Source organism: Marmota marmota, unplaced genomic scaffold (assembly GCF_001458135.2).
Source record: "Marmota marmota marmota unplaced genomic scaffold, marMar, whole genome shotgun sequence".
NCBI classification, from domain to species: domain Eukaryota; kingdom Metazoa; phylum Chordata; class Mammalia; order Rodentia; family Sciuridae; genus Marmota; species Marmota marmota.
The window spans coordinates 3,319,776-3,338,302 of NW_025999969.1; the positions used below are offsets into that span (position 1 = coordinate 3,319,776).

The 18,527-nt window shown below is 40.4% G+C and overlaps 1 protein-coding gene and 1 non-coding gene across 2 annotated transcripts in view; one reads left to right on the forward strand and one right to left on the reverse strand.

Annotated features, from left to right (window-relative positions):
• St6gal1 (ST6 beta-galactoside alpha-2,6-sialyltransferase 1) overlaps window positions 1–18,527 on the forward strand; it is a 135,866-nt gene that overhangs the window by 26,158 nt on the left and 91,181 nt on the right. Inside the window, exon 2 of the mRNA XM_015499973.2 lies at window positions 8,627–8,767. The gene's annotated coding sequence lies outside the window, so the exon portion shown is untranslated. The remainder of the gene's footprint in view (window positions 1–8,626; window positions 8,768–18,527) is intronic.
• LOC125617131 lies at window positions 3,933–4,039 on the reverse strand. The gene has a single exon (XR_007348003.1). It is a non-coding gene; the product is annotated as a U6 spliceosomal RNA (small nuclear RNA).

An 18,527-nucleotide genomic window follows, 5' to 3' on the forward strand; every position in this document is an offset into this window, starting at 1 on the left:
TGGGAGAGAGTGGGGGAGGAGAGAGACATTGGAGGGAGGTGTACATCTCCCCATTGCTGGGGACTTTCTATGGTGCGATGGCCTTGGAGATGGCATGTCAAGATTGTTCAAAAACATGAGCAATGCAAACTTTTTGACCCAGTAATTTGATTTCTAAGACTGTATCTTAAGGAAATATTGACGAGTTTCCCCCAAAGATAAAGTTTCAAACGATATTTGTAATTAGCACAACAAGAGTTGGAGATGACTTAAATGTCCAGGCTTTGGTGGGGTATCATTTAGCTATGTAGGGGGCCACAGATCATAGGGGATCCAGGGGTACATTCATGTCATGTAGCCATTAATATGACACTAAGAAGATTTTGTAATGACATGCACTAAACCATGGCTAGCTTTTCCACAATATTTAAAAAAAAAAAAAATCTAGATAACAAAAAACAAGCAAAAACCAAACAAACAAAAAACCCCCCAACAAATCAGGAAAGGTATGTTATCTGTAGTTATCTTTTTTTTTTTTTTAGTATTTTAAAGACTACTTATTTTAATTTTCTTATTTGTTCTAATTAGTTATACATAGCAGTAGAATGCATTTTAAAACCTCATACAGAAATGGAGTATATATTCTCGTTCTTCTGGTTGCACATGATGTAGAATCACACCAATCGTGTAGTCATATATGCACATAAGGTATTGATGTCTGATTCATTCTACTTTCTTTCCTACCCCACCTTCCTCCTCTCCTCCCTTCACTCCCCTCTGCCTAGTTCAAAGTGCCTTTGTTCTTCCCTAGCCCCTCTTTCCTTATTGTTAATTAGCATCCACATATCAGAGAAAACATTCAGCCTTTGTTTTTCTGGGAGGATTGGCTTATTTTGCTTAGCGTGATATTCTCCAGCTCCATCCATTTAGCGGCAAATGACATAATTTCATTCTTCTTTAAGGCTGTGTAAAACATTTTCTTCATACATTCATCTGTTGAAGGGCACCTAGGCTGATTCCATAGTTAGCTATTGTGAGTTTAGCTGCTGTAAACATTGATGTGGCTAATTTAAGAGCCTGCTGATTTTAAGTCCTTTGGGTATAAACCGAGGAGTGGGTTAGCTGGGTCAAATTATGGTTCCATTTTAAGTTTTCTGAAGAATCTCCACACTGCTTTCCATAATGGTTGTACCAATTTGTAGTCCCACCAACAATGTATGACTATACCATTTGTTGAATAGGCTATCTTTTTCCCCCCATATCCTTGCTAACAATTTATTGTTGCTTGTATTCTTTTTTTTTTCTTTTTCTTTTTGGGTACTGGGGACTGAACTCAGGAGCACTTGACCACTGAGCCACATCCCCAGCCCTTTTTTGTATTTTATTTAGAGACAGGGTCTCACTGAGTTGCTTAGTGCCTCGCCATTGCTGAGACTGGCTTTGAACTTGTGATTCTCCTGCCTCAGTCACTGGGATTACAGGCATATGGCACCAGCCTGGCTTGTTGCTTGTATTCTTGATAACTGCCATTCTGACTGGAGTGAGATGAAATCCTAGAGTAGTTTTAATTTGCATTTCCCTAATTGCTAGAGAAGTTGAACATTTTTTCATATATTTGTTGACTGATTATATTTCTTCAGTGAAGTGTCTGTTCAGTTCCTTAGCTCATTTATTGATTGGGTTCTTTATTTTTTTGGTGTCAAGTGTTTGAGTTCTTTATATATCTTGGATATTAATGCTCTATCTGAGTTATATGTGATAAAGATTTTCTCCCATTCTGTAGGCTCTCTCTTCACATTATTGATTGCTTCCTTTGCCAGGAAGAAGCTTTTTAGTTTGAACCCATTGCATTTATTGATTCTTGATTTTACTTCTTGTGCTTTAGGAGTCTTGTTGAGGAAGTCAGATCCTAAGCCAACATGGGCCTACTTTTCTTCTAGTAGGTAGAGGGTTTCTGGTCTGGTGCCTACATCTTTGATCCACTTTGAGTTGAGTTTTATGTAGGGTGAGAGATAGGGGTCTAATTCCATTTTGTTACATGTAGATTTCCAGTTTTCCCAGCACCATTTGTTGAGTAGGCTGTCTTTTCTCCAGTGAATATTTTTGGCATCATTGTCTGATATGAGATAACCATACTTATATGGGTTTGTCTCTGTGTCTTTTATTCTGTACCATTGATCTATGTGTCTGTTTTAGTGCCAATACTATGCTGTTTTTGTTACCATGGCTCTGTAGTACACTTTAAGGTCTGTTATTGTGATGCTTCCTGCTTCTTTATTCTTGCTAAGGATTGCTTTGGCTATTCTGCATTTCTTATTTTTCCAAATGAATTTCATGATTGCTTTTTCTAGTTCTGTGAAGAATGTCATTGGTATTTTAATAGGAATTGCATTAAATCTATATAACACTTTTGGCAGTATAACCATTTTGACAATATTAGTTCTGCCTATCCAGGAGCACGGGAGATCTTTCCATCTTTTAAGATCTTCTTCAGTTTCTTTCTTTAGAGTTCTGTAGTTTTCATTGTAGAAGTCTTTCACTTCTTTTGTTAGATTGATTCCCAAGAAATTTTTTTTTTTTGAGGTTATTATGAATGGGGTAGTTTCCCTAATTTCTCTTTCAGGGGATTCAACACTGATGTATAAGAATATGTTTGATTTATGGGTATTGATTTTATATTCTGCTACTTTGCTGAATTCATTTATTAGTTTCAGAAGATTTTTGGTGGAATTTTTTGTATCTTCTAAATATAACATTATGTCATTGGCAAATAGTGATAGTTTGAATTCTTTCTTTTCTATTTGTATCTCTTTAATTTCTTTCTTGTGTCTAATTGCACTGGCTAGAGTTTCAACTATGTTGAATAGAAGTGGTGAAAGAGGGCATCCTTGCCTTGTTCCAGTTTTTAGAGGGAATGCTTTCAAGTTTTCTGTTTAGACTGATGTTGGCTTTAGGTTTAGTATATATAGCTTTTACAGCATTAAGGTATATTCTTACTGTCCCTAGTTTTTCTAGTGTTTTGGAACATGAAGGAAGGCTGTATTTTGTCAAATGCTTTTTCTGCATCTATTGAGATGATCATATGATTCTTGTCTTTAAGTCTATTGATGTGATGAATTATGTTTATTGATTTCCATGTGTTGAACCAACCTTGCATCCCTGGGAGTTAACCCCGTTTGATCGCGGTATACTCTCTTTTAAATATATTTTTGTATGTGATTTGCCAGAATTTTATTGAATTTTTTTTTGCATCTAGGTTCATCAGGGATATTGGTCTGAATTTTTCTTTCTTTGATATGTTTTTGTCTGGTTTTGGTGTCATTCTACTAGTCTCATAGAATGAGTTTGGAAGGGTTCCCTCCTTTTCTATTTCATGGGATAATTTGAAGAATTTTGGTGTTGTCATTGAAGGTCTTGCAATATTTGGCTGAGAATCCATCTGGTCCTGGGCTTTTCTGGATTGGTAGGCTTTTGAAGGAGTCTTCTATTTCATTGCTTGAGATTGACCTGTTTAAATTGTGTATGTCCTCCTGATTCAGTTTGGGTAGATCATATGTCTCTAGAAATTTGTTGATATCTTTGAGATTTTCTATTTTATTGGAGTATAAATTTTCAAAATAGTTTCTAATTGTCTTCTGTATTCAGCAGTGTCTATCGAGATATTTCAGTTTTCATCACAAATTTTAGTAATTTAAATTTTCTCTCCTCATCATTAGTATGGCTAAGAGTTTATCAATTTTAATTTTTCAAAGAACCAACTTTTTGTTTTGTCAATGTTTTTGAGTTTTTATTATTAAAAGGAGCTTCATTTTTTAAACTTAGCTTTCTGACTCTGTGCTTGTGCCTTCAACACTTTCACAATGATTTTCTGTTCCTCAATAAGTAAAGCACACTCGATCCTGTCATGGACACATTTAGCACACATGGAACATCCATAGGCCATGCTGACATGTAAAAATATGGGACACTTCACAAATTTGTGTGTTATCTTTGTGCAGGGGCCATGCTGATCTTTTCTGTATTGTTCCAATTTTAGTATATGTGCTGCCAAAGTGAGCACTGTCAATTTTTTAAATTGTTTCTTTTGTTTCAGTTTCATTGATTTCATTTCTGAATTATTTATTTCCTGTCTTCTACTGCTTTCAGTGTTGATTTGTTCCTCTTTTTTCTAGAGCTTTGAGAAGTAATGTTAGGTCATTCATTGGCTTACTATTCTTTCAATCAGTGAACTCAATGCAATGAACTTTCCTCTTAGCATTGCCTTCATAATGTCCCTGAGATTTTGATATGCTATATTGGTGTTCTCATTTACCTCTAAGTATTTTTAAATTTCATCCCTGATTTCTTCTACTATCCATTTGTCATTCAGTAGCATATTATTTAGTCTTCAGGTGTTAAAGTAGCTCCTATTTTTTATTTTATCATTGATTTCTAATTTCATTCCATTATGATCTGATAGAATACAGGGTATTATCTCTATTTTTTTGGTATTTGCTAAGATTTTCTTTGTGGCATAAGATATGGTCTATTTTAGAGAAGGATCCATGTGCGGCTAAGAAGAAAGTGTATTCACTTGTTGATGGATGAAATATTCTATGTATGTCTGGTAAGTCTAAATTATTGATTATATTATTTAGTTCTATAGTTTCTTTGTTTAGTTTTTGTTTGGAAGATCTTACTACTGAATAGATAGGTGTGTTAAAGTCAACCAGTATTACTGTGTTATGGTCTATTCGATTGAGAAGGGTTTGTTTGAGGCAGATAGATGCTTCATTGTTTGGGGTATAAATACTTAACGATTGTTATGTCTTGCTGACATATAATTCCTTTAAGCAGTATGAAATGTCCTTCTTTGTCTCTTATGATTAACTTTGGCTTGAAGTCTACTTTATCTGATATCACGGTGGAAACCCCTGCTTGTTTACGTGATCCATATGAGTGATGTGTTTTTCCCATCCTTTCACCTCCAGTCTGTGGGCGTCTTTGCCTATAGGTGAGTCTCTTGGAGAAAGCATGTTGTTGGGTCTTGTTTTTTAATCCAATCTGCCAGTCTATGTCTTTTGATTGATGAGTCTGGGCCATTAACATTTAAGGTTATTATTGAGAAATGATTTGTATTCCCAATCACTTTGGTTTATTTCTGTTTTTTAATTTGACATAGTTTCTCCTTTGATTGAATATTCCTTTAGTGTAGTTCCTCTCTTTGCTATTTTTCACTGTTTTCCCCCATTTCATCCTCATGTAATATTTTGTTGAGAATGTTCTGTAGTGCAGGCTTTTTAGTTATGAATGCTTTTAACTTTTATTTATCGTGGAAGGTTTTTATTTCATCTTCAAATCTGAAGCTTAATTTTGCTGGGTATAAAATTCTTGGTTTGCATCCATTTTCTTTCAGAGTTTGATATATATTATTCTAGGACCTCCTAACTTTGAGGGTTAGCTGAGATCTGAATAGGTTTCCCCTATATGTAATCTGATTTTTTTTCTCTCTCAGCATTTACAATTCTATCCTTTTTCTGTATGAAAGTTATTTTCATTAGAATATATCTTGGTGTGGGTCTGCTTAATTTTGTACATTTGGGGTCCTATAAGACTAAGACTCTTGTATTTGAATTTTTATTTTATTCTTTAGGTTTGGGAAAATTTCTGATATTATGTCATTGAAAATATTGTGCATTTCTTTTGGTTTGTATCTCTGCACATTCATCTAGCCCAATAAATCTTAAATTTGGTCTTTTCATGTTATCCCATAATTATTGGAAGTTCTGTTTATGGTTTTTTACAATTTTCTCTGCATGGCCAACTTTATTTTCAAGATCACATATTTTTATCTTCATTGCCTGAGGTTCTGTCTTCCAAGTGGTCTAATCTGTGGGTGATACTTTCCATTGAATTTTTAATTTGATTTATTGATTCCTTCATTTTGTGTATTTCTGCTTGATTTCTTTTAGGAATCTCTATCTCTTTATTGAAGTGATCTTTTACCTCCTGAAGTTTACCTCTGATTTCACTCCTTACATTGTCCTTTACTTCAGGGATCAGTTTGACTATGTAAATTCTGCGTTCCTTCTCTCACATTTCTTCTACTGTGTTGTCAGTAGATTCTATTGTTGGAGCATCTAGATTTGTTTGGGATGCTTTGTTCCCTTGTTTTTTCATGTTGTTTGTGTGTTTTCCCATTTAGTGGTATGGATCTGAGGCAGTACAGTTTCTACCCTGTGGACTTCATAGTGTCCCTGAAGAACCTCACCTTTAAGGGGGAGAGCAATATTAACAGCACCCAATGCAAACTTATGTAGCCTTAATCCAACTAGCTCCTGTAAAGACGTCTACAGTTTTGCTCATAATAAACAGACACATGTGTTCAATTATTGTCTACAACATAAACAGTAAGTCTACTGAAAGGCTTTACAGTTTCGAATGGTGTACAAAGACAGAACATATGTGGTGTAGGATGTGATGTTTATGAGGGAGGAGAAGAGAAGGTAGAAGTAAAAATTTATGGTAGGAGTGAAGGAGGAATCAATAGAGGTTGGCTGTTAGCAGGAGAAAAGAGAAATAATTCAGGGAAATAGATAAGCGAGAGGGAAAATATATACAAAGTAAAAAAAAAAGGTAACAATATAAGAATACACAACAAAACTGTAATATACTATTCAAACATCCCAGTCCTCAATAAACTGATGCATACATATTTCTTGGTTTCAAAATGGTAAGATACGTGAGAAAGAGGGGGAAAATATCTTGATGGAAAATTGAACAATCGTTTCTGTTGGCTTTCAAAAGTTTCACAGCTTCCCTTCTCTGCGGATAGGTGGGGTTGTCTGGAGTTTGATGACAAGCCAGTCCAGTGGGTGCTGGACTGGCTGGTTGGATGAACTTGTACCTTCTTCCAAACTTTCGACCTGTTGTAGCCAGCCCAGTCTGTCTCTATACACTCAAGGATTCTCTGAGCTGGGGAGAACCTGGCTCTCTTCAGCCTCTCCAATGTGTGCTCCTCCAGGGTGAAATGCCCCCAGTCTCCAGCCTTCCACAGGATTGCCAGACCCAGACTGGCCCATGCAGACCCAGCCACAAACTGAGGTATATGGGCTTTGGATTCCCCAGTCTCTGTTACACTGCTGTCCCAAGATTTCAATGATGATCCAACTTGCAATCAGAGAGGCCACCAGGGATGTACTCACAGAAAGAAGCACATGTGAAAAAGCAGCAAGATGGCAGCCAGTAGCACACCCTGCAGAAAGACCCAGATGCAGCCAAACCCACAGGCACCCCAACACTGGACCTCCAGATCCTGGCCAGTGTCCCCAGACAGAGGCAGCTGAGCCCCAAGTTGGCAGCAGTGGCAAACCTGCAGGCACCATGGCCTTGGACCCCCAGGCCATGTCTGGTGTCCCAAGATGGAGGCAGCTACATGCAACCAAACCTGTAGGCATCCTGACAGTGGACCTCCAGGCCCTGGTCAGGTGGCTGCATTCTAAAGACATTTTAATTGAAATCATTTAAATGTTTCTTTAAATTCTTGAAAGCAACTGACATTTAATTTTATGATGATATTTAACAAGTTTTAAAACATACTTGTCTCAGTCCATCTGTCCTGCTATAACAAAATGCCATAACCTGGGGAGATATTTACCATCCTTAGCACCAAAACAAAACCCAAAAAAACCCAAATTGATTTCTCACAATTCTGGAGGCTGTGAGGTTCAAGATCAAATCACCAGCAGATCTGATGTCCAGGTAGAGGGACTGGTCCATTGAAAGCATCTTTTCACATGTTCTCACGTGGTGGAAGAGGTGAGGGGGTGACTGGGGACTCTTTTGTGGTGACAGCAGTGCTATTTATTAGGGCTCTATGATTATGACCTTAGGACTTCCCTGTAGTTATCTTGGGTGTTGAGAATGGGTAACTTTTTCCCTTCTTTTCACTTAATTATATTCTCCAAAATGTATAAATGAAACTAATTTATTTGGCACAAGAAAAACAACAAGTACTTTAAAAACAAATGCTATCTATTCAGGTAGCTAATAATAATCTATGGACTGAAAATTTCGACTCAGTTGAAAATGCTTCCGAAATGAATTAGAAATTGCATTCACATTTGCAATAAGATAGACAAAATACTAGAGGTGGATGGAAGTCTGTGAGCAAACTATTTGATGCATCTCTTGATTGAAACCCACAAATCTGCAATGGTTAACCTAAATACAAGACTTGGGCTGTATCTGTAGTTTTCTTCCCACTAGTGGTAGTATCAGGATTCAGTGCCTGGAGTCGAGTCTGCTTTGCTTAATTTGCAACTCACAATGAAATCACAGAAGGGATGGCTGTGGGTGAAGAGATGGCTAGTTTGGGTCTTGGTAAGGAGACTGGCTTCTTCGGGTGAGGGATGTGGTTCTGTAAGGTGCTCTGAAGTGACCAGAATGCCCAGGGCTAGAGGAATTAGGGTGAGAGGAGCAAGGGTGCTCTCTGTCTTGTCATATATTATATTATTTATCTTATTATATTATATATCTTGTCATATATTATATATATCATATATAATATAATATATATTGTCATAATATATGACAATATATGTCATATATTGACATATATGCTTCTGGTACTCAGCCTGCAACTTTGCTCTGTTTTTGTCCCCTGCAGGCACGGGTAGAGCCAGTTGTGCAGAGCTCTGCAGCGAGCAGCCCAGAAAGAAGCAATGGGTACCATGGAACCCAGCTGAAATGAACTGCTCCTTTGAGTCTGTCCCAAGCCTTGGTGCCAAGTTTTCATCCTAGTGCTGAGGTAAGAACCCTTGAATCCTTGCTTGGGGAAAGAGACAGCAGAATGCCTCTTTGCAGAAGGGGAGAAGGAAATGCCCTCTTCTAAGGCTCAGAAACAAGGAGCAGTTGCTTGTGGTTCAAACCATGTGCTTCCCCCTGAGCTCATCTGGGAGGCAAGGTTATTTGAAGGCAGAATGACATCTAGATAAGGAGTTGTATTTTCTTGGTTGCTGATGAAATTTGAACTCCAAAGAGAATTAATTTATCTTCCAGGTAAGACTGCACCAGATTCAGGTGCATGCTTAGGTGCACCTGTCCTTCCCTGCAAGGGAAGTAAGCTCTTAGGAAACACACACACACACACACACACACACACACACACACACACCAGCCTGAGGGAGACAGAGTGACATAAATTATGCATTTCATTCCAGTAAATCTATAAAAAAATTAACTATTAACCTGGATATGTTCTGAGTATAAAAGTAAAATGTGGACATTTGGAAAAATATTAATGTGGAAGAAAATAAACATGTAAAATTCTACTGGTGTTACCAGACCTTCAGGTCATTTTCTATTAAGATTACTCTTAAGTTTGCACAAGATGCTGCTTCCTTCTGCAGGGAGATAGAAAGATGCGGCAGAAAGAACACTGAATGAGGAGCCTGAATGAGGAGCCAGACCTTGCCTCCAGTCTGGAATCTTTCCAGAGCTTATTTTTTTAAGTATCCAGGAATTTTACAAGCTGGTTGTTAACAATTGTTAGAAAAAATGTTGGTGGTTTGAAATTGGCCATGGTGGGAAAATGTATGCCACAAAAGTTAGCAAATTTTACAATTTTTTTTTTTACTATATTTTCACTTCTTTTTTTTAAATTAATTTTTAAATTTATATATGACATCAGAATGCATTACAATTCTTATTACACACATAGAGCACAATTTTTCATATCTCTGGTTGTATGCAAAGTATATTCACACCAATTCGTGTCTTCATACACGTACTTTGGATAATAATGTCTATCACATTCCACCATCATTTCTAAACCCATGCCCCCTCCCTTCCCCTCCCACCCCTCTGACCTATCTAGAGTTCCTCTATTCCTCCCACGTTCCCCCTCCCTACCCCACTATGAATCAGCTTCCTTATATTAGAGAAAACATTCAGCATTTGGTTTTTGGGGATTGGCTGACTTCACTTAGCATTATCTTCTTCAACACCATCCATTTACCTGCAAATGCCATGATTTTATTTTCTTTTATTGCTGAATAATATTCCATTGTGTATATGTGCCACATTTTTTTTTTTTATCCATTCATCTACTGAAGGGCATCTAGGTTGGCTCTACAGTTTAGCTATTGTGAACTGTGCTGCTATAAACATTGATGTGGCTGTGTCCCTGTAGTATGCTGTTTTTAAGTCCTTTGGGCAAACGGGGCTTTTTGTTTTGGAAATTTGGATTGCAACAGTTCCTCACTGGTTCCAGTGGCTACTCTACCATCATGCAAGTTACTCCATCTGTGTGTCCCCCCTCCCCCCCACTTTTTTTTTTTCTCATTTGTGCACAGCAGGTGTTCAATAAACATTAGCTGCATGGATCAATGGGAGTGATATTTCTGTCCTTGTTATCTCCTAAGATACCTTGTTATCTCCATAAGAAAATGAAAATGAATGTCTTGCATGCATGCCATGAGGCTCTCTGCCCATGTGGGGAGGGGCACAGTGAATTGGGAAACCTTAGGGCTATTGATGGAGAGAAGTTGGCTGTGTTTCCTCCTGTGACTCTCACTTCTGGGGGTTCTGTGAATTACTGACATCCTTTCATAAAAGGCAGATAAAACCTCCATTTATTAACTAACATCTGGGGCACATTTCCTTCCTAAAAAAAGTCAAGAAGCCAGTCAGAGAAGTGTGAATAGGAAGCCTCAGGATACAGAATGTGAGAGCCAGGAAGAAAATCAGCTTTTGACTCATAATCTCTACTGGGGGAGGGTGTGATGGGGACTTCCTGCCAAATGTGAAATTTCAACAAAAGCCTCTTTCTTCAAGGCCCTGCTGTGGCAGCCGATTAGAGTTTATTAAATTAGCATAATAGAGTCTCAGCCTCTTTCCTCCCTCCTGCATGTGTCCTGAAGGAGGGGACAGAGGAAAGGGTGAGACATCAATTAAGCACCAGTTTGTCTTCCTGAATTGTAGGTTCAGAATATTTAAAAGGTGAAAAGCACTGTAGCTGTGGCCATGTGGCCCCACACCTTCATTTTCAGAAACCACGTCAAAAAAAAGCTGTTGGTGGTCCCGGCCTGAGCCCAGGCTGGGGGTGGGGCACTGCTCTGAGGCTACTGACCACACTACTGAGCCTTTGCTTATACCTGGCAAGGGCTGGGTCTCCAGGTGCCAACCCTGCCTCTACCCTTTCCAGGCCTTCTCTCGTATCTGCTGCCACAGCCCCAGTGCACTGTGTGAGGTACTGTCTGGTAGGATTAAGAGTGGAACCCGTTAAAAAGATCTTACATTTATGAGGAAGAGAAGGGAAAGGTATCTTTTGAACTCATGGTGATTCCAGGCACTGTGTCCTGTGCTCTGTCTACCTTATCTCTTTAAATTTTGCAACAGTACTTATCCCCAGCCTTTATCCTCTCTCCTGCATGTGTCCTAAAGGAGGGGAGGGAGCATCCATCCCCATGTCTCAGATGTAGAAATTGAGTCTCGGGGTGGTAGGTAAAGAGACTTGCCCAAGATATCACAGCCCATAAGCAATAGAGATATAAAATTAAGCTTGTTTCTGACCTCCTCAGCTTCTCAAAACTAGTGAGTGCTTTTCACAGCAAATAGAGGCCCACACAGGATTTCCAAGTTCTAAACCCAGTTCCAAAAGGCAGAGTCTCTCCCCTCAGGGAGCATTGGTCCATCTCTCTACAGCCAGGTGAACAGCTGCAGTCCAAAGTGCTTAAAGCTTTGAAAAATGCTGCAGTGTTCCTTATAATCCCAAGGGCTCAAGATAACACCAGAGCTGAGAGTATCCACAGAGCCCTACGGCCCAGTCCACTTGTTCTTCTGATGCCCTAGGAGGGGCATGATGCCCGTGATCCCCCAGCTCTCCCAGCCAGTTAGCGACAGGGGCTTCTCAGACTCAGGACTCTCAGAACAGTTTCCAAGAAACACACCGAGATGAGCATGTTTGGCTTTTCCTCCACGGCTGGGGAAGAGAGTACTCCTTTGGCAAGATGGATTTATTTCAGTTCCATAGATATTTACTGAGTGCCTGCTGTGTGTCCAGCTGAATGTTTCAGCCTATTTGGGCAAGAAATTTTGGCCCACATTTGGGCAACTGATCTGACAAGGGGCAAGGAGAGGAGGTTCCCTGCATCAAGACTGCACAGGACATGGCTTCTCCTTCCCCTTCCTCCTGCAACCACACACTTCCCGATTGTCTTTCAATAACTCTAAAGGGCAAATTCTGTCTTATGTTGTTGTGAATTACTGATACCTTTTCATAAAGGTGGATAAAAGCCCTTCATTTACTGACCAATATCTGGGGCACATTTCTTTCCTGGAAGATTCCAAGAAGTTGGTCAGAGATGTGTGAAAAGGAAGCCTCAGTGATATTGGACTTTTAGTGCTCAACCTGTGAACTGGAAAATAGTAGAACATGGGCGAGGGTTTTGGAAGATCCTCACGGAGGGCAGGACTGAGGGGAAGAGCCATCTGGGAAGCTCTTCTCAGTGCAGGTGCATGTTCTGCCCTGGAGCGGGGCCTAATGGGGTTGCTAAGTGCAGGTTCATGGATAATCGAGAATCCTTTTCATCAGTGGCATCTGATCAACTTCAGAAAATGGAGAAGCTCAATTCTGCAGAGGATGGAGTTAGGGCTGAGAGAGTTCCTTGGAAGGCAGGCTGGTTAGCCTTCCCCTCCTTTCTGTGAGAAGTGGAGATCCAGAAAGCGGAAGGGCTTTGTTTATCACACAAGTGGAACTGGATAGAGTCTGTTCCCTTGAGTGGTCAGGATCCGGCCTCACACCAAACCACTCTGGCTTCTAGGGAAGGCTGCCCTGGGAGCAAGCCCAGCCCACATCCTGCCTTAGTCTGTCTGTTCCAGAAGACTTGGCTGTGGGGGGCATTTGTGGCAATGACAACCTGGGATGGGGAAGGTGTCATCTCATTGACACAGAGATGGGCAGCCTCAACCCCATCACCTTCCTTCTTTCACATCCTCCTTAGGCCAGAGAACTATGGCTTGTGACTACAGGCTGGGGATTTGGCACTGTAGAGAGGCTATTCGAATATAGGGTAAAGTGCCCAGTTTTGAAGATGTTTAACCCAGATTTGAGCCTGACCAGGACCACCCAGGCTTTCTGACCTGATTCCTCATCTGTAAAATGGGCTGAATTCATAATAATTTCTATAAAGTTTTTCCCCACAAAGCAGATGCCTATTAAATGGTACCCATTATTATTTTTCATGCATCTTTACTGAAGTTTAATGACAAATCAAAACCTTCACATATTTAAATTGCACAACAAGTTTTGACATATATATATATACACACTCAGATTATTCCCATAATCATATTGATGAACATAACCACTACCCCACCCCCAGTGTCCACCCTCAGGTATCCCTCCCTTCTGCCCCTTTCTATTACCTTCCTCCTTCCCCTAATAGCCACTAATCTGCTTTCTATTACTATAGATTAGTTTAGATTTTCTAGAACTTTATGGAAGTGGAATTATACAGCATGCACCCCTCTTTCACTCAGCATAATTATTTGATATCCATTTATGTTGTTGGATGTATCATTAGTTTGTTTCTTTGTTGCTAAATAGTATCTGATGGTAGGGATGTACTGCAATCTAGCCATTCATCTGTTGATAAATATTTGGGTGGTTTTCAGTTTGGGACTCTTAAAATCAAGCCACTAAGCATGTGTAAAAAAAAAAAAATTGTGGAGACATGCATTCATTTCTCGTGAATGAAACACCTGGAAGTAGAGAATGGCTGTGTATTCTCTTAGCCTTTTGAGAAGCTGCCAGATGGTTTTCTGGAGCTGCTGTGCCATTTTACATTGCCACCTGTGGTGCATTAGAGTTCCAAGTGCTTTGCTTCCTTGCCAACATTTGGTATGGTGGGTGTTTAATTTTAGTGACTCTAATAGGTATATGGGGATTTCTCACTGTGGTTGTATTTGCGTTTTCCTGGAGACTGATGATGTTGAACACCTTTTCATGTGCTTATTTGCTATCTACATATCTCATTATGTGAAGTGTTCATTCAGATCTTTTGTCTTTTTTTTTTCTTTAAATTAGGTTGATTGTCTTTTTATGATTGAATTGTAAGAGCTCCTTATGTATCCTACAAACAAGGCCTTTGTTGGATATATTTTGCAAGTATTTTCTGAAAATCCATGCCTTGGGCGTAGCAGGAGATGGAAGTAAAGATACTCATAATTATAATCTAGTTGAATAAGTACTGTGCACAGAAATGATAGAAGGAGAGTACTCATTTTAAAGTGAGAAGTTTACTGGGGGAGAAGATATGGATCTTAAAATTAAAAGTTAGTGGGGGTGGGGTGGGTGGAAGGACAACTTAGGTAAAAATTTGTAGGTACAAATGCACAGATATAAGAAATGTCACGGTACCTGCAAAACTAAGAATAATTGATCTGGTTGGAACATTGGGATTTTGGAGCAGAAGGATATAATTCCAGCTCCCCTACTTCCTGAATGTGCACCTCTTTCTTTTTTTTTTTTTTAAATTAAAAGGTTTTTATTCTGAAACAATTTACAATTCCCAGAAAATTACAAAGGTAGCACAGAGAGGTAACATAGCCTTCATTTAGTTTCTTCCAGTGATTTCATCTTATATAATTGCAGTACGATATGAAAACCAGGAATCTGAAATGAGTGCAACGGGTGGACACAGTTTTGTGTCATTTTCTCTGAATAGATGAATGTAGCCACCAGTGTCATCAAGATACAGAGCTGTTGTGTTACCACAAAGGTCTCGCCTGTGCTTCTCTTTTTATCATCACAGTGGCTCCTCCCTTCATTTTAGTCTGGAGAATGTTGTCACTTGGAGACTCTTCTGTAAACAGAATTATATAATATGTTATCTTTTGAGTTGCTTGTTTGGCTCCCATCGTAATGCCCTGCAGGTCCACCAAGGTTATTGAGGGTGTTAGCAGTTTTTTTTTTTTTTTTGGTGTTAGCTCTTTTTTATGGTTGAATACAGCTCCCTGGCAGGGACATACCCATTTAACTGTTCATCCATTGAAGGATATTTTGGCTGTTTCCTGATTTTGGCTATTACAAATAAAGCTGATATGAACATCTCTGTACAGGTTTTTGTGCAGGCATAAATCTGTTACTCTGGGATAAATGCTCAAGAGTGCAATTGCTGAGTTTTAGTTTTCCAAAAAACTGCCCCAATATTCCGTAGTGTGGCTATACCATTTGCCATTCCCATGGCAATAGGATCCACTTCCTCCCTGTCCTTGCCAGCATTTGGTGGTTATCATTTTTGTTTTTTAACTTCAGCTGTTCTAAGAGTTGTGTAGTGATTGCTTATTGTGGTCCTAATTCATGTTTTCCTAGGGCCTGGTTGTGTGGCTGTCTTTCTGTCCCCCAGGTCTGGCTGCCTGAATCGAAACTCCCAACTGTATTTCTTGGGTGTTTGAAGCAAAGGATCTGTGCTGATCATCCTCTTCCACCCTTTCCAGAGCTGCCCCAGAGTCTGACTTTCTTACTCTTTGACCCAGGGGGCCAATTATGGGAGATCCTTCTTCATTGTTCTGGGTGACCCAGGAAAGATGTTTCCCAGAGCCGTGTATTTTTCCAGGGAGGATTGGTTGTTCACAGTTGAGCAAACAACCTGTAACTGCTGACATTTTACTGTGCTCCCCACCCTATCCCTCCCTGGAGCTATTGTGCCAACATCTGTACTTACTGGCAGCTGAGATGAAGAAACACCACTGGAGTTGGCCCAGGAGGACCGTTTTCTCAGTATTTGGAGTTCTGACAGTGCCAAGGACAGCTGCCCTGGCCTCAGGCCCTCCCTGAATTCAGCATCTTCTACTCTTTCTGTTTGTAGATGGAGAGAAAGCTTCAAAGCACTGGAAAAAGAGTGATTACAGCTAATTATTACAGTGCACTGCTCATGTGCTGCATGCTAAGTGTTCAAACTATATTCATTCATTTAATTTCTACAACAATCCCAAGAGTTAGGCACTATTTAATCTTCATTTTATAATAGAGGAAACACAGGGACACAGAGCAGTCTGATGGCTAGGAAGCTGACATTGGAATGTAAGCAGTATGACAATCACGTCTGTTCCCATGATAGGCTATCCTGCCTGAATACTGCTGGTACTGGGGAGAACTTCATGTGGCCTAGAACTTGCTCTGTGAACCCGAAGGGCCTCAGGGTCTCCCCTAAGGAATACATCAGAGAACAGAATTTTTCATGAGTTTTTTTTTTTTTTTCTGGAGCAGGAGCAGTTTGGGATGTTGGAATAGAATACGGAGCAAGTGGGAAGCGAATGCATTTCTAGGGAGAATGGGGAGTTCCTTGGAGTTGTGTGCTGGGCATAGGGCACCCAGGTGTGAGTGGATCTTGGATTCTGAGTCCTCACAGTGATGACTGGTCTGTTTCCTGAGCCTATTGTACGCTCACACGGTCTCACGTGTGATGTAGGAAGCTGCTGGAGGAGTATGGTGCATGGGCCCTTGACCCTGGGGACCGAACAAGGTTGCTCTAGCTTTCAGGTTCTCCACCACTGGCCTGTGCAGGGCTAACCTTGACGGTGCACTGGAGGTTCTCACCAATCCCATCCTACCAATGTGCATCAGGCATGGCTGGAAAAGAATGTGGGCTTTCTACCCGGATGGATCTGGGGTTTAGTTTCAGAGCTTTGGTGTCTGAACATGTGAGCAGGGCAATAATAGTATAGGGCTTATAAGCTGTTATGAGGGCTAAGTGGAGTGGTGTAGTGAAGTGCCTTAGGGAGTGTTGGCTCACTTCCGGGGGCAATGCTGCATTGAATGAAAACTGGATGTGCATCCCTCACCCAAGTTCAGTCAGTAAGAATGTTCATTCACTCATTCAATGATAAATGAGCACCTGCTATGTGCTTCAGTGCTATGCACTGTGAACACATGAGCCATGGTCTTTTGCCTCACATAATATGTGGTCTAAAGGGAGACAAATATTAATTAAATAACATAATCAAATGTAAAAGCATGAATAGGAGGGGGTGGTCATCACGCAGGAAGCTTTGTGATGCTGTGTGAATGAACCTACCATCTTCCCCAGGAAGTGATTCTGACCTGGGGTTTGCTTCTTTGGCTTTGGACAGTTGATAAAGTCAATGTGAAACTCTCAGCTGGGGTCCCTTTACCTTAGGCCACATCCTGATTATAGGCTGACCCAATGCCTGGCCACCCTGGGGCTCTCCCTTATCAACCCAAACTGCTCCACTCTTCACTCTGATCCAGCTTTTCCTAGCTGCTGCTGGACCCAGGGGGACTAGTGGGAGCCTGACCCTGACTCTGAGCCTCCACCTTGTGGATCTGTGGGTTTGTTTTTTTTGGGGGGGGGGCACCAGGGATTGAACTCAGGGGCACTGGACCACTGAGCCACATCCCCAGCCCTTTTTTGTATTTTACTTAGAGACAGGGTCTCACTGAGTTGCTTAGCACCACACTGTTGCTGAGGCTGGCTTTGAACTCGAGATCCTCCTGTCTCTGCCTCCCGAGCCACTGGGATTACAGGCATGTGCCACTGTGCTTGGCTATCTGTGGGGCTTTTTGTTGTTTTTGAGTGTGCTCGTGACAGTCACTTTATCACTTAGCTGAATATAGATAGCCACCTTGATGGTTTGATCATCATATGGTCCCTTAAAACAACTTATTTGATGGCAAATTTATATTTCATGAAATTAATCTATATGAAGAGAACTTAGTGATTTTTTTAAAAAGTAAATTTATATACTGAATTGTGCAACTATTACCACAGTGTTTGGAACATTGCCATTGTTAATTGGGTCGTCTTTACATGCAAATTACAAGAGAATTATTTGTGTTTTTATGGGATTAGTTCTGTGCTTCCAGCAGAAGGATCTCATTAATCAATTAATCCAATTAGTATTTTTTGAACTTCTGCTGGAGCCAATATCTGGGTGCAAAGGGAATAAATAACTGCCTGTGGACAGTGTTGAACATAGCTTACTGCATGAATGGAGTTCATAAGCTGCAGGGCAGGTATTTGTTTTCTACGCTGTGACTCGTACTGGAAGATATGTCAAGGGACTTGCTTTTGCAATAGCGGTGTGGCACTGAATTATTGGCCCAGCAGATAGAACAAAGTGCTCTCCAACCTCTGCAGACAGTGCTAGACTTTGGAAGGCCTAGATACAGGATCTTGGAAGGAAGGAGACAGGGTATACGCTTGGCTATGCCTGGGTTTGACAGGTAAAATTGAGGTGAGGAAGGAAAGAGTATGAGCTTGTCATGGCAGTTGTCCTGGTGAGTTCAAGGGATACTAGAGGTGGCCTAGAGTTCAAGGGTATGGTCAAGTACGTTGGGTATTGCGGGGAGGCTGGACAGTGTTTCATATACTAGATGGAGGGATTTAGGTTTAGTGGGGTAAACCTAGAAGATGCTGTTTTAAGTCTGAGGAGGGGCTGGATCGTTTGGAGCTGGACTCCAGGAGATTCATTTTGCATGAGGAAAGAGATTAGAAGCTGGAGATGGGTCAGGAAGCTGTTGTGAGGGTCCTAATTTTAGGTGA